At 39.6% G+C, this 17,964-nt stretch overlaps 1 protein-coding gene across 1 annotated transcript in view; it reads left to right on the forward strand.

Annotated features, from left to right (window-relative positions):
- The first annotated feature begins 13,839 nt into the window (after window positions 1–13,839).
- The window catches only part of LOC148538035 (uncharacterized), an 87,520-nt gene continuing 83,395 nt past the window's right edge, over window positions 13,840–17,964 (forward strand). Inside the window, exon 1 of the mRNA XM_088457703.1 lies at window positions 13,840–13,905. The gene's annotated coding sequence lies outside the window, so the exon portion shown is untranslated. The remainder of the gene's footprint in view (window positions 13,906–17,964) is intronic.

The raw sequence follows: 17,964 nt of genomic DNA on the forward strand, positions 1-17,964 counted from the left end.
CGGGCTTTTATAACTGCGGCCCGTGATGTCAGCGACGCTGGCTCCTGCTACTGGCCAATCCCGTGGGGAGGGGCGGGGCCGACGTCATGGGGTGCGCGGGAATAATCGACCAGTCTTCTCTTCTGTTACGGGGATGGAGAATTTAAAGTGGGGATGAGACATCGAAAGAAAACATTGGAAGTACCGATGTTTTTAACATTGAAATGATTGAATACAAAACATTAGTTAGATATAAACATTGGTTCCCTGGAACCGATGTTTACCGATGTTTTCTTTTAGCTAACTCTACTTAAACATATAATAGTATAAGAATTTTTTAAACAGTTTATTAGTCTATGTCTTTCTTCATGGAGGCAAACAATATAATATATATATACATACATATAAAGTCCAAAATAAAAATGTAAAAATGGCACTAGCGGACGGCTCAGATGCAAAAATAATATTGTCATTATTTCAATACAATCCTTGCATCTATGACGTCACCTAGTGCCATTTTTATGTATGAGGATTCAGGCAAGCTGTTTTTTAATAACCAGACGGCAGTGCCGTGGATGTTTATGTATGTGTATATGTATATATTATATATATATATATATATATATACACACACACGCACACATACATACATACATACATGCATTTTTAGAAGTAGGACATGTTTTTTGATAAATCATATTTGTTATTGAAGAAATAAAACGTTATGCAATGTTAACTAATAACTCTTCAATGAAACAGCTCACTTCTGCTTACCAATAATAGCTGCAGCAGTCAGACACCCCAGCAGCCAACCAGTGTTCACTGAGATTTGCACCAGTGACAGTGAGCCAGGGGTGGGACTGTCCTATGTGCTGCAGCTGATTGGTTGACCGGAGTGTCTCCCACTCTGTCAGCCACCACCCCCAGCAGCATCAAGCACGCAGCAGCAGTAGCCCAGTCATTGTGTTTTATACTCTCTTCTTAAGTGTGATTGAATATAAAACAAGGAGAGAGCCAACTGGCAGCCCAAAGCAGTGAAAGCACCACAGTGTGTTACAAAAAAAAAAAAGAAAAAAACATTGGAAATGCAGGGAAAAACATTGGTGGGAGAAATCTAGTGATGGTAATGAAACACTGGATCCTAAACATTGCAGGGTTAAACATCGGAACCATCTGACTGATGTTTCTGATTAAACATCGAATGATTCCAATCCCTAAGTTAAAGTACTGCAGCATCTGGCAAGCCATGGTTAGATTTTGTAGTTCCAAATGAGCTGGAGTTTGCCCACCCGTACTTGTACACACTGATGATGCTATACACAGAGGCAGAAATACACCAATAAACGGATGTCTGCATGTATTTATATAAAACGCTAGTTTTATACAGCCAAATTAAATGGAAGAGTATATGTCTATAATATTTAAACCATTTCTAGTGAAAAGTATATAGCTAGGTTTATTGTTGCATAAAAACATTTTATGATTTAAGTGACATTTATGCATAAGTTCCTGTGTCCCCCACAATGTCTGTTATGTTTCTTGATTTATAAAGTCTGAGGTGTGTGCTCTCTGGTCACCAAATCTAAAGGACAAAACCAAAATGAGCAAGGGTTTCTTGGGGTCCCAGCTGTCAGCCCTATCCCGAAAGGCACAGGGCGTCTTTGTTTCCTAACCCCCAAAACCACAAAGGGGTCTATTTAATAAGCCTTGCATGGAGATAAAGGGATCGGAGATAAAGTACCAGCCAATCAGCTCCTAACTCACTTTACAGGCTATGTTTAAAAAATCATAGGAGCTGGTTGGTTGGTACTTTATCTCCGCCCACTTTATCTCTATCCAAGGCTTAGTAAATACACCCCAAAGTCTTTAAGGAAAAAGGGTTTTCAGCCCATCCTTCACCACAAGGCCTAAGTCCCTGACACCTTCACTAGATTTACATAATGGTAACATATACAGGAATACCAAAAGTGCCCTGACCAAAAATACTACACGCAATAAATAAAATATGTCTCCATAACATCCCATCCCTTTGTCTGAAGTGTTTTAAAACAATCTACCTGCTAATCCAAAAGACAAGCGAAAATAAATAGAAGTGTTGCCAGAAAAACCTGGGTTGATGAAAATAAGGGAGACTTTTGTTAGGACAGGAAAGGAATCAAGTGAAATTATTTAAAATACCTAAATACCAACATAAATATGTTGTAAAAGAAAAAACCTTTCCAGATGTGGACCCTAGTGACTTTTCAGCCTCTGGGCAGTGACCACTACAAAATAGAGTGGTCAAGTGCAAGGCCAATGCCAGGGCTGGCTGCAATCAGTGGCCCTGATTCAGAGCCGGACGCTCTGACAGAGCGCTTGCTCTGAATCAGGGCGTCTGGTTTTTTTTTATGGAGCGGCCGGAATGATGGTCGCGATGGTCAAGACCATCGCGACCATCGGGCTAGCGATGAGACCCTTGTGATAGGGTCTCGTGGCCGCAAGCCCCAGAGAGCTTTCGGCTCAAACAGAGCCGAGAGCTCTCCCACTGACATCACTTGTGATGTCAGTGGGGCCGCCCCCAAACAGTAGGCGTTCTCATGGGAACGCCTTCGTCTGGGCAGCCACCCCCCCGGCCTGCCCAATAAAGGGGGCGTGCTGTCACTCAACATCGACAGTACGCCCCCTTTGGTGCGAGACCTGGAGTGACGGATTGCCCGTCGCTATCCGGGTCTCGCGCATGCCCACGACGGAGCTTGCTCCGTTGTGCGCATGCGCTCTGTGCCACCATCGACTGAGCGCTCGCAACCGGGTCTGAATCAGGCCCTGTATTCCAAGTCTGAGGATGAGGAAGGCAGTGCAGAGTCATAAACGATAACAAGCCAGGGTCACAAACAAGCAAATAAAGTTAGAACAAGCTGGGACGGTACACTGAATAACTGAATGACAAGAAGCTTTAACATCACTATATGTGCCCAAACACATCACAATGCACTCATAGTCGGCAATCAAAAAGATATTGCTTATTCAGGTGAGCACACCTATAAAGTCGGCCTAGAAATTAGGGGCATGCAACTGGCTTTGTGAGCAGGAACAGAGCATGATCTAAAATATAGAGTTCTTACATCCTTTTCACTAGTACTTAATGTAGAGTTTACTTTGTTGACCAATACACCATAAAGAGAACAATTTAATTACCACAATACAGTAGAGCGGTCCTGTGACAACCATAAAAAGTACAGTAAATAATAGCGACCACTATTAGGCACTGTTCTCTATACCACTGTACAATGCAGGTCCCAAATCTCTGGTGGCTATACAATGTAAACCCCAAAGCTGTCATGGAGCCAGTCATTCACCAATCAGAGTATTTTGGTGTGTGAACCTTTTGCAGTTATTTTTATTTTATTATCTTATTTTCATTTTTGTTTTTGTATCTTCTTAGTCATATTTTTCTTATTACGATAAGGGGAGTATGATTTGCCTTTCTTAATAGTGAAGCTTGTCCTTTCTCTCCCTAAGGTCAACCAGTTCGCCCTGGCGAACAAACAAAAGTGTGTTTTATGATTCACTGAACCCTTTATGCTTTTCAGCCATGTGTTTATATAATCAAGAAAATACCTTAAACAGATTATGAGCTGCTGGGTTAATCTGTTACTGGCGAATTCATTACTCCGTGATACTTTTCTTGATAATGTAAAAGTAATTTTTTTTGTATTGCAAATATTTGTTTTGCTTTTGTCTTATATAAATCTGGCTGTATAGTATGTCAATTACCATTTATTAACATAAAAAAGTGGGAAATCCATCCTGGACCCCAAAAAAGTGACAACTGAGATGGCAGAACCATATAGAAGAAGGCTGTTAGTGGCCATAATGGAACTACGAGGCTCTTAAATGGTGTCAAATGGCTGTTTTTTTTTTGCACTATTTAATAATGGTTGAAACATTAGACAAAAGTGTTTTTCATCTAATTAAAGTTATTCTAGCATTTTAGGGTACTGGAAAGTGCGGGTTGGGTAAAAAATCCCGGGGTGGTGCCTAACCCTAAGTCCCCCCCCCAGGGGGTGTCTAAACCTAACCCACGCCCCCTGCGGCTAACAACTAAGTGTCCCCACTTACCTTCGTTCAGGAAGCCGTCCTGTCGGGATTCCTTTGTCGGGCTAAAGATAGGCATCTGGATTTAGACGCCTGTCTTTAGTTCCGTGTCGGGATTTAGACAGCGGGATTTCGACGGACTGCAGCGAAAGTGCTTGTACAGTGATTTTTCAGTGTTTTTATACAAGTTTGCAAAAAGTTGGCTTCTGTCTGCAAATTCAATAACCCCTCTCCCATCAATACAACACCTCCACATACCTGTTCCATATCATTAGAGAAATTCACCTAAAATTCACCTAAAAACTGACATGTCATTAAGGGCTAAATTACGCTATTTAAATCCCTCCAAGTACATGATCATTCATTAGGAGCTGTGTACCAGGGGTTCTGCACTATGGAATTAGATAGAATCCGCACTAGTCAATCAGAACCATAATAAGACATATATTAGAAATTGTCATATCTATACCAACATATAAGTCTTAATTTGAAAAAGTCTAATAAGACTATAATGGTTGGTGGTGTACCAGAAAAATTTGTGAGAACACAATATTTATTGGATATTTTGCAGAGAAGCAAAAAAGACAAATATAGTCTTACTGGTGCACTCTTGGATTAATTTAGCTGAAAAATAAGGTATAGTAACAATAAACAATGAACTGTATTAATACATAACTTTTAATAGATAATTAAAAGTGTATAAAAATTATACACTAATGTCACGGCGATCAGGTGACCAAGCCTAGGAAGGCGAAACGCGCGTCCTACCAACGGGCGGTTCACGTGTATAACAGCCCCATACATTACTCCATGTGAGCGGCTACATTTTCGCGACTGCACGCGACGGCCATCTGATTGGGTGACTATACGTAACCAGCCCTACCTGTGATACCACGAACAGCTGCACAATTGTGATTATGTGTGTTTAGCAGACTGTCAGTTATTTCTAATTTCAGTGATCCACTTTCATTTTCACTCCAGGTATTCTTCCTCTTCCCTATCACTCTAACGTTCTCTCATCCAAGCCGGGCTGATACTTTCCGTTTGCAATACTACTTAGTAACAGAGGGTAGATACAGTCAGGAGCGGGGACAGCAGAGACGTTTAACCTGTTGTTTCCCTGGTTGTTCTAGCTCACTCCTCTCTCATTCCTTATCCGCTGTGATTTACAAGATAAGGGACAGTAGAAGGTGCATGACGCAGCTTAACACCAGGCTATACTTTATTTTTCACCACACATCGATTCCATTGCACGGCGCTGTGTAATATAACGATTGGATTCAATCACACTGCTCTATTGGCTACATTGCAGTGGATATAGTTGTATCTGTTTGTATTGTATTTGTCACATATAGATGGGATATATCCATCAGGTTTCTATATATCATTGAAGATTAAGATACATTTGAGTGTAACCAATGACTCACATTCCTCTGACCAATGAATGAAATTTCATCTTTACCTTAGATATTCTCCTTTTTCTATTTTTTCTATTCACTTTAGCGCTCTCTCATCCAAGCCGGGCTGACACTTTTCCTCTGCAATACTTATTTAGTAACAGAGGACAGATACAGTCAGGAGCGGGGACAGCAGAGGTGTTCAACCTGTTGTTTCCCTGGTAGTTCTGGTTCACCCCTCTCTCATCCCTTGTTCGCTGTAGTATACAAGATAAGGGACAGTAGAAGGTGTGATGCAGCTTGACACTGGGCTATACTTTTTTCTTATCCCATATCAATTCACTCTATTGTGCTTGGTTTATATTCATTAGATCCTATTACAGGTAAACTGCAGTGGATTTATATTTATTTTTCATCAGCTTCCACACATTTTTCATTGTGTGGATACTGCTTATAGATTTTTGTACAGTATCCTAATACAGGCTCTCCACATATATGACCCTTCAGGATTAATATTTTCTATATCTCTGCCGTTAATGTTGTGATGGGATAGGAATTACTAAGAGTCTATCAAATATCCTTAATACATTGCATGATCAACCATTGGTTTACAGATATGAGTTTAGGTAACTGTGAAGTATTAAGCAGTCGTTATATACTTCTGATGAAGATACGCCAATAAGGATTTTCTGTATATATGACATTGGCTTTCACACACAGCTGTTCTGATCCCTGGCCACATTACTTATATATTCTTAATAAGATCCTATGATTAAACTATTTCATGGGTCAGGAATGTGGTATATTTATTCTGGTTCCCCGGGAAATATATCCTAAATTATAATAATTTTTCTGACTATTGTAGTTTATTTAAGGAACCAGGGAACAATATTTTCGCCAATTGCTTGTTAAATGTGGTATTGTCTTGTTATGTGTAATTTGTGATCATACGGTATTTCCGTGATCCTGGGTGACATTAGTGTATAATTTTTATACACTTTTAATTATCTATTAAAAGTTATGTATTAATACAGTTCATTGTTTATTGTTACTATACCTTATTTTTCAGCTAAATTAATCCAAGAGTGCACCAGTAAGACTATATTTGTCTTTTTTGCTTCTCTGCAAAATATCCAATAAATATTGTGTTCTCACAAATTTTTCTGGTGCACCACCAACCATTATAGTCTTATTAGACTTTTTCAAACTAAGACTTATATGTTGGTATAGATATGACAATTTCTAATATATGTCTTATTATGGTTCTGATTGACTAGCGCGGATTCTATCTAATTTCTTATTAAGTTCTTGCTACTGAGGTCTCTCAGATCAAGAGTCTGCACAGCAATATCAGACACAACACAATCTTCTTTCTCTAACTGTATAGTACCAGATTCACTTTTCACTGTCACCTCTTCTTTTCATTTGACAGAATGGTTCAACATTAATACCATTAATTCCTTCTCTAGCTATTCTATAAGAACAATTAAGTCCTGTTTATCTTTCTTGAGTCCAAAAACATCTACCTCTTCGAGTATGACAAGTTTCAACTTGAGAACTGAATTGACCAATAGGAGGCGTTTAGACAATCTTGACAGTATTTTTCCCACTGAATTAGGAGTCTCAGTAACAGATAACAGCTGGGAGGAGGATCTTCTAAAATTAAAACGAATCCTTCAGAGACAAATAAGACTCAATTGGGATCTAACAAGTTTAGAAAATTACTATAAACAGAAGATTACACCAAGGGGTTTACGACCAAAAGTCTTTCCTACATTTGAGTTGTGTACAGATAATCTAAAACAAGAGTGGGAAAAGAGTTTACTAAAATGCTCCCAAGAACTTATAGACATCTTAATTAAACATAACAACCTGATCCTTAATGAATGTACCAAGGATATTGAACAGCTTGGTACCAAATTAGAACCATGGGAGCAGAATACTGAATTTCAGACAAATTTCACTAAAATTAAGAAAGAGTTGGATGATTATGAAAGCTCCATTGTAGAACGCAAACGTAACAAATTTGTCAGAGACAAACGAGACTTTACTTCTGGTCATATCTTCCGCTGGAACAAAACTCAGAGGAGAGAAAATATTGCGAGAGTAGAAGGTACACCCTCATCATCTGAGATAGAAATCTCTGATACAGAGGAACATAGTGGTACCACATCTTATCTAAGGAATATATCATCTCATAGGGGAGACAGCCTCTTGCATCTCCCTTCTACTACTTCTTTTTTAGAGGATACCAGGGGTACATGCGGACGCCCCATAAGAAACAAACGAGGCGGGGGAAGAAAAAGAAGGTGGGAATCCCCATCACCAAATCGATATATGACCAGAAAAAATCAAATGTTCTGAGCTCTTCTTCAACTTTGAAGATCATTAATCTTTCTGATCGTATTCTAACTCCTGAACAAATGGAAGTTCTTAGTAAAGGTCTATCATTCTCACCTTGTAATAATTTTGACAGATTTAAATGGGAAACTGATCTATGTCTTTTCGGTCGTAAATTATTATTAACTAAATTTTATAATTCCAAAACCCAAGAGACAGGAGACCAAACGGTAGGAGATGATTCTCTATCACTGTCGCAAATCGAAGAAGAAGCTCTCTCTGCCCTAGAAGAATTGGCCGGGGAAACTAGAACAGAGAAAAGAATGCATCGTCCGATATGTAAAAAACGCTCTACATTTTTTCCACCAGAAAATATATGTCCGGAGATCAAAGTATTCCTGAATTTGGTGTCACATGATTTTGATAAACTCTACCAGCAACAGAGATGGAGAAAACCTAAGAAAAATCTTAATTCCATTCAGAGACCAGCCTTAAAAGAGATTCAGAGTTGGCATGAGGTACTGATTAAACCATCAGATAAGGGTGGGAATATAGTCATTTGGCCATTCACACTTTATTTACGCGAAGCCGAAAGATAATTGAGTGATACATCCTGTTATCAAACCACATTGTTTGACCCCACTGAAAATTTCAAAATTCTTTATTCCAGGATGATTACTAGGGCTTTGCAAAATGGGGTCATTACCAAAACAGAGTATGACTATTTGGATACACCCTATCCCAGGACTCCGACTCTTTATTTATTACCCAAAGTTCATAAAGATCTACTGAACCCCCCTGGTAGACCCATAGTCTCTGGCAATGGTGGCCTCTTGGAAAAAGCAAGTTGCTTTCTGGATGTGCACCTCAGACATCATGTTCACACTTTACCTTCATATGTGAAGGATACAAGTGATGTACTCCGCAAAATACATGATGTTTTCCTTGATGTAAACTGTCTACTTGTCAGTCTCGATGTGGAGTCATTATATACGTCCATCATACATGACTTAGGGGTTAAAGTGGTGAAATATTTCCTTACAATGGAAGAATTTGGTCCATTTCAAGAATTCCTTCTGGAACTCCTATATTTTGTGCTCCACCATAACTATTTTATTTTTAACAATCACTTCCACATCCAAGAGAGAGGTACTGCGATGGGAGCAGCTTGCGCTCCCACCTATGCTAACCTCTTCCTGGGATGGTGGGAGAGAGAAGTCGTTTTCAGGGAAGATCAGGAGAATTATACTAAACATGTGATCTCCTGGATGCGTTATATCGATGACATTTTGCTCATATGGGATGGTACACAAGATAAATTAAAAGACTTCATTGCTTCTCTTAACAACAACAACTTGAATCTTAGATTCACCTATGATAGCAGTGAGACCAGTATTGCCTTTTTGGATCTCAGGATCTACAGGGGAAATGATAATTCAATACAGACTGAAATGTTTCGCAAAGAAACATCCACAAATAGTCTGTTACATTCCAGCAGCTCGCATTTCCTCCCTACCGTCTTCCACATTCCTAAGGGCGAGTTCTTAAGGACACGCCGTAACTGCTCTAATGACGAGACATATACCACTCAATGTGAAGAACTATCATTAAGATTACAAGAAAGGGGGTATAGCAATCGAGCTATTAAGAGAGCCAAAAAAGAAGTGGACCAGAAATCACATGAATCCCTGATCTTTTACAACAGATCAGAAAAGAAAACTACCAACATTATTAGATTTATTGGTGACTTCTGCAGTAGTTGGAAAGAAGCACGAGCAATATTACAAAAATATTGGCCCATCTTACTCTCTGATGCAGATCTGGCCAAGGACCTGGACAAACAAATCAATGTCAGCTGGCGCAGAGCTCCTAACCTTCGGGATTATTTGGTTAAAAGTCACTTCTCATTGAGGAAGGATAAACCTCCCCCTGTTACTAGTAGCCATCCGTGTGGAAACTGTAAAATTTGTCCTCATATTACCAATGTCCAGAAGATCACGGACAAATATGGACAAGAAAAAGAGATCAAAGACTTCTTTAATTGTCGCACTACTAATGTCAAATATGGTGTTAGATGTGATTGTCCCAAATGGTACATTGGGATGACTACTAGAATGTTGAAAACCAGAGCCCTCGAACACATTGGTAATATCCGGAATGCTGCTAATGACCTGACCAAAATGAAACAGATCACGACGGTGGCCAGACATTTCCTTCACAAACATTCAGGAAGGACACAGGATTTCAGGATATGTGGACTTGATAGGGTACGACTAGGACTCAGAGGTGGAGACTGTAATAAAGCTTTGTTTATGAAGGAGAGTGAATGGATTTTCAAACTGGGGACCTTGATGCCAGCAGGACTTAATGAAAATATTAATTATGGCATATTTTTGAAAGAATAAATTATTTAGTTATTTATTTGAATTCCTTGCAATATAATATTTCATATACCTTTTGATCTACATTTATCATTATCTTGATAATTTTGTGGTACCTCACTTCTATACTTTCCATCTTATCATATCTCTAATATTGATGTATCCTGTTTACTACATACAGTCACTTTGTTTTTCACCTTTTTCACTTTTATCTTGTGTGTGTTTCACTTTCTGTCACACGTTTTCATAGGCTTACATACATGCTTATCTATATTTTTCACTTTCTTTATTAATTTATTCACTTCACACCTATGTATGTGTACGTATGCACAGGTCATGTGTGTGGGTATGCATGTATGTGTGTAGTTACAGACATATGATCATATGCGTGCATTCGTATGTACGCACACATGTATACAACTTTGTTAGTACACACTTTATTTTCACTATCATTTTGGTCACTGACACTTATTTATATTCACTCACCTTTTGTGTCATATATTATAGATTACTTACATTTTAGAAATATCTTTATATATTCACTTATCATTTTATATTTATTTATATACTCATTTCTACACTCATGCACACATATATATTAATATAGAATAACACAGTATTGTATTTATTGTTGGATCTGTTATACTTTATTTTTAATTTTATTTTTAATTTTAATAATATTTTCCCAAATATTTTTTCACACATATATATATTTTTGTATAACTATACAATATTTAATAAGATTTTGCCATATTTTTATATTTTTACATCCAATATCCTGGCAATAATATTTTAATAAAAATCAATATTTTTTAAATTAATATTTTATTTATTCACTTTCACATATATGTCTAATGACTAATGATTTTGTTCTATATTTTTCTCTATATATCCAAGGTTTCTCTCTCTACCACACTGAGTATTGTAATAATATCATTTCAAAACAGTCACCTATGACATAAGGATTAATGTTATACTCTATTTATCTAGTTTTATATATGTTTTTTATATATGTTATATAGAGAATATCCTCTGATCCCTAATCCTCATATCCCCATTTATTTAATTTTAAAACACATCTCTGATGCAATTTGCACTATATTATTCATTACAGATCAGTACTGCAGCAACCATATGTGTCTTGTTTATCTATGCTAATAAGGGCATCCTAGCAGATTGGCTTTTCTGGATAAGTGCTATGATTGGCACTGAGAGACATCAATCTCTCTAAAGAGAACCTGATTGGCTCAGCTGACCTAGATAGAAGGGGTGAGAAGGAGGCTCACCTCACGGCGATCAGGTGACCAAGCCTAGGAAGGCGAAATGCGCGTCCTACCATCGGGCGGTTCACGTGTATAACAGCCCCATACATTACTCCATGTGAGCGGCTACATTTTCGCAACTGCACGTGACGGCCATCTGATTGGGTGACTATACGTAACCAGCCCTACCTGTGATACCACGAACAGCTGCACAATTGTGATTATGTGTGTTTAGCAGACTGTCAGTTATTTCTAATTTCAGTGATCCACTTTCATTTTCACTCCAGGTATTCTTCCTCTTCCCTATCACTCTAACGTTCTCTCATCCAAGCCGGGCTGATACTTTCCGTTTGCAATACTACTTAGTAACAGAGGGTAGATACAGTCAGGAGCAGGGACAGCAGAGACGTTTAACCTGTTGTTTCCCTGGTTGTTCTAGCTCACTCCTCTCTCATTCCTTATCCGCTGTGATTTACAAGATAAGGGACAGTAGAAGGTGCATGACGCAGCTTAACACCAGGCTATACTTTATTTTTCACCACACATCGATTCCATTGCACGGCGCTGTGTAATATAACGATTGGATTCAATCACACTGCTCTATTGGCTACATTGCAGTGGATATATTTGTATCTGTTTGTATTGTATTTGTCACATATAGATGGGATATATCCAACAGGTTTCTCTATATCATTGAAGATTAAGATACATTTGAGTGTAACCAATAACTCACATTCCTCTGACCAATGAATGAAATTTCATCTTTACCTTAGATATTCTCCTTTTTCTATTTTTTCTATTCACTCTAGCGCTCTCTCATCCAAGCCAGGCTGACACTTTTCCTCTGCAATACTTATTTAGTAACAGAGGACAGATACAGTCAGGAGCGGGGACAGCAGAGGCGTTCAACCTGTTGTTTCCCTGGTAGTTCTGGTTCACCCCTCTCTCATCCCTTGTTCGCTGTAGTATACAAGATAAGGGACAGTAGAAGGTGTGATGCAGCTTGACACCGGGCTATACTTTTTTCTTACCCCATATCAATTCACTCTATTGTGCTTATTTTATATTCATTAGATCCTATTACAGGTAAACTGCAGTGGATTTATATTTATTTTTCATCAGCTTCCACACATTTTTCATTGTGTGGATACTGCTTATAGATTTTTGTACAGTATCCTAATACAGGCTCTCCACATATATGACCCTTCAGGATTAATATTTTCTATATCTCTGCCGTTAATGTTGTGATGGGATAGGAATTACTAAGAGTCTATCAAATATCCTTAATACATTGCATGATCAACCATTGGTTTACAGATATGAGTTTAGGTTACTGTGAAGTATTAAGCAGTCGTTATATACTTCTGATGAAGATACGCCAATAAGGACTTTCTGTATACATGACATTGGCTTTCACACACAGCTGTTCTGATCCCTGGCCACATTACTTATATATTCTTAATAAGATCCTATGATTAAACTATTTCATGGGTCAGGAATGTGGTATATTTATTCTGGTTCCCCGGGAAATATATCCTAAATTATAATAATTTTTCTGACTATTGTAGTTTATTTAAGGAACCAGGGAACAATATTTTCGCCAATTGCTTGTTAAATGTGGTATTGTCTTGTTATGTGTAATTTGTGATCATACGGTATTTCCGTGATCCTGGGTGACATTAGTGTATAATTTTTATACACTTTTAATTATCTATTAAAAGTTATGTATTAATACAGTTCATTGTTTATAGTTACTATACCTTATTTTTCAGCTAAATTAATCCAAGAGTGCACCAGTAAGACTATATTTGTCTTTTTTGCTTCTCTGCAAAATATCCAATAAATGTTCTGCACTATGGGCCTGGTACAGTAGCAGACGCAATTCTGCAATTTACACAGATTGAGTGATTATTTGCCATTGCGTATAAGTCACACATTGGACAGATATGAGAAGGCAGCAGTGGGCGTCTATATGCCGGCTGTACTTTGGCAGACATTAGCATATTTTCGCAGCAGCATTCCGTGCAAAATTGCAGCTGCGATCGCATTAGCAGGCCCTATGTCCTGACAAAAAACACGTTCATTTTTCCTCTGAAAAATTACTGAGTTTGGCATTGGTTTGCAAATGAAATTCGCAGTGCGAGTTCGCCATGAGAACGGCTCGCAGGACCCAATTTACACTTAATTGAATTGATTCCTATATATTAATAATCTAACAAGCAAATACTCTTGTGTATGTTTGTTTTTTATGTTTCAGCAGTGCAGTTTCTGGGTGGAGCAGAAGCTCTAAGGCAACCAAGTAACCCCAGAGACAATACTAACATAGACTTATACATACCTGTAGTCTCAGGGATAAATATAGATGCTGTGGAATACAGTAACATTGTATCCAATTCTTCATATCATTATGACAACTATATTCATATGTTCAAGGGCAAAAACTGCAAGATATTTCATTTTTAAGTCAATAAGGTAACCTTTTATATATGTAACTAATTGCCATGCATGCTGTGACACATTGTTGTTTCTGCACTATTATGTTCTTTGCAATAATATTGTCATTATAACACGAAAGAAGGTGGAAGTTTCTGTATTTTGTGATTAAGATGCTAGTTAATAGATGTTTGTTTGCAGCTCATTTACAGTATGTTCTGCTCTTGGTTTTTTAAGTAGAGTATGAATTTGTCTGCATATCCAGCATGCATATACATTACAGGTTATGTGTTGTGTAGGGTCGTTGTAATAATATTTTACAGAAGTTTTCATGAAATTTGACAATATTCAATTTTGTTTGCAAAACTGTTACTATAGTTGTTGTCACAGTTTAATATTATATAAATGTATTGCTGTTTATATAAATTACACAATATCATAATTATCACAGTTTGTTTATAAGACACAACAAATTCTACAGCGCCAAACACATGAATACAAGTCATTATAATAACAAATACCTGAATACAATAAAGCACAAAAACAAATGTATTGTAGAAATACGATTAGGAGTCATGCCCGAACAATAGCAGGTAGTCCTTCTTTGTTCTTTTTCGTAGCTAAAGCACCAATACAAGTAAGAATTTCACCCTCTTGTTCTTCCCCAACACTATTCATGTCACCAGTGCTCAACTCCACTCCCTTGTCCTTATCTCCTTCAGTGCCTATTGGATGGGTACAGGATCATCTTCCCAGCTTCAAGAATCATTTACGTGGTTGTTTATTTCATTTGGATTTGGCAGCTCTGAGGGGCTGTCATCTTGCTCAGATTCAGCTGATCACGGTTCCTCCAATCCTCATCATACAGTATGATCATGATGTATTTGCATTTGTTGACATTTTGACTTTTGGTCATTTATATTTTCATTGTGGACATTTTGAGTGTGTCTACATTTTAACTGTTGACCATTTCGTTCTCACCTTTTTTGTTGTTGACAGTTTGACCATGTCAACATTATGACATTCAACATTTTGGTCATGATTGTCTAGATTGTCATTGTTGTCATTATGTCTACATCCCCTTGGCCTAATAAGAAGCACATATCTAATGGCATGGACATGGTGTGGTTTATAAGATATGTAAATCTTATAGTGTGACCTGCCTAGGTAATGTGTGTTTGGTTGGGGGGGTGAGAGGCAGGGCCAGCTCTAGCTCCAGGACCCCTTTAAAATAGGCTCACAGGAGCTGCTGTGCTGTTGAAGACAGGAGAAAAAAAAATCAGATCCTCCATGGCGGCAATAGGAAAGGTACTTTACAGACTGATAAGTATATCGTATTTTAATGGTGGGTCCCTCTGAAAGAGTCCAGTGTCATACCAGCCAATAGTCTGAAAGAACATCAATATTTGTAGTTTAGTAGAGGTAGGGAGTGTATCTATTAAACTTTCCAAAAACTCAAAAAACAACAAAATATAGCATTTCTTTAAATAAATCCATTCATAGTGGGCTGGTTTAGATCCAGGTTTGTTTTTTTTGGCCACATCTGAGATTATCAGCAACAATTTCCTTTTGCCCTTTGTAAATTTTGCCTCTGTTATTTGGAAGGCATATTCCAGAGAGAGGGATAAGAAGTGTAAAAATTGTGATGTGGTATATAACCCTCAATTTACATCCAGTTATTTACTGTGCAATCCCAAGCAGTGATAGTGTCCCTCTGCACTACAAATGCATTCAAGGCAAGTATCTGAAGTGAATATCATTGAAGGGTGTCACGTAGGGAATGTCACTGAGGAGTGTCAGTTAGGGAATGTCACTGAGGAGCAGGGCCGCCATCAGGGGGGACTGCCGGGACTTGAGTCCCCATCCTGGGCACCTGGCAGAGAGGGGGGGGCCCGCTCCACCCCCACCCCCATTCCCTGTCGTTTCTAGCATTTCTTTTTTACAGAGAGCAGCGCTGGACACAGAAGGGGGGCTGGCTGGACACAGAAGGCGGGCTGGCTGGACACAGAAGGCGGGCTGGCTGGACACAGAAGGGGGGCTGGCTGGACACAGAAGGCGGGGTGGCTGGACACAGAAGGGGGCTGGCTGGACACACACAGAAGGGGGGCTGGTTGGACACATAAGGAGGGCCTGGCTGGACACACACATAAGGGGGGCTGGCTGGACACACAGGGGGGCTGGTTTTATGTACATAAGAGAGGTATGGCTGGATGCACATAAGAGGGGCATGGCTGGACGTACATAAGGGGGGTCTTGCTGGATGACCATAAGAGGGGCTGACTGGATGCACAGAAAGGGGGATTAGCTGAACGCACATAAGAGGGCAGGTTTGATATTTTTTGGCCAAATTTTTTTTGTAGGAATAAGGTAGTGGGAGAAGGGGGGCCCTGCTAATTTTGTCAGTCCTGGGTCCCACAATTTCTGATGGCAGACCTGCTGAGGAGTATCACGTAAGGAATGTCACTGACGAGTATCACATAGGGAATGTCACTGAGGAGTATCACATAGGGAATGTCACTGAGGAGTATCACGTAGGGAATGTCACTGAGGAGTATCAAGTAGAGAATGTCACTGAGGAGTATCACGTAGGGAATGTCACTGAGGAGTATCACATAGAGAATGTCACTAAGGAGTATCACGTAGAGAATATCACTGAAGAACGTTATGAAGTGAATGTAACTGGAGATTGTCACTGCAGAGTGATACACAGAGTATCAATGAGCAGTAGCGTCCCTCCCAACGGTGACACCGGGTGCAGGGAAGGATGTCATGCAAGCGGCGCAGCCGAAAGGGGGCATGGCCTCGTGAAAGGCCATGCCCCCTTTTGTCTTGGGAAAGGGGGCATGGTCTCCTGGCCTGAACCCCGGCCCGTGGTTATCACTGGGGTGGTGGGGGTGCCGGAGCTGCGGGCAGTGCTGGCTCCCTCACTGTGACAGGAGCCGAGTGCTGCACTTAATGCTACAGTGCAGCACCCGGCTCCTGTCACTGAGGGGGAGCCTGCACCTTGGTGTCACCCCTTGGCAGGTGACACCCGGCTGCGGCCCGCACCCCCCTTGTGACGCCACTGTCAATGAGGATTATCACTGGAGATAGATACGCAGATTCACTGAAGAAAGTCACTGGAGATCAATGCGCATTACTGGGGATAAATACGCAGAGTGTCACTGAAGAATGTCACTGGGGATTGATAGGATAGCTCTGAAGTATAACGCAGGCGATCTATACGCAAGTTAGCACTGTAGTAAATCACTGGTGATTAGTACGCAGGTTTGCACTGTAGTAAATCACTGGTGATTAGTACGCAGGTTTGCACTGTAGTAAATCACTGGTGATTAGTACGCAGGTTTGCACTGTAGTAAATCACTGGTGATTAGTACGCAGGTTTGCACTGTAGTAAATCACTGGTGATTAGTACGCAGGTTTGCACTGTAATAAATCACTGGTGATTTGTACGCAGGTTTGCACTGTAGATATCACTGGTGATTCGTACGCAGGTTTGCACTGTAGATATTACTGGTGATTAGTATGCAGATTTGCACTGTAGATATTTCTGGTGATTAGTATGCAGATTTGCACTGTAGATATTACTGGTGATTAGTATGCAGATTTGCACTGTAGATATTTCTGGTGATTAGTATGCAGATTGATTTATATCACGTAGAGATTAGCACTGGAGATCAGTATGCTGACTGAAGTATATCATGTAGAGAATAGCACTGGAGATCAGTACACTGACTGAAGAATATCACTGGAGGTTGTCACCAGAAGTAGTTCAGCGTGGAGCCTGGAACGATGCTTACTGTAGCAGTAAGCAGCTTCTAGGTGTAGAGTTCAGGCAACTTCCTGCTTCCTGGAGTCATGCTTTATACCCTTAGGTAGCTGTCCATTGGAGGAGAGAGTCAGCTGAGAACTGACAAGGCTACCATTGAATAAGAGACCGGTCAGGTGATACAGACAACATGGCTGCGCCCATGGCCAGCGCCACAGGAACTCTGATATGATGGATTGCGTGGAAGTCACCTGGGCCCCAGGGAGAATACTCAGTGTGTCACCCACCGCCGGACCTGATGTCTGACTGCATTTGCTAGACAGGGGAAG

The sequence above is a fragment of the Taudactylus pleione genome, unplaced genomic scaffold, assembly GCF_031769625.1.
Source record: "Taudactylus pleione unplaced genomic scaffold, aTauple2 ptg000041l, whole genome shotgun sequence".
In the NCBI taxonomy this organism is placed as follows: domain Eukaryota; kingdom Metazoa; phylum Chordata; class Amphibia; order Anura; family Myobatrachidae; genus Taudactylus; species Taudactylus pleione.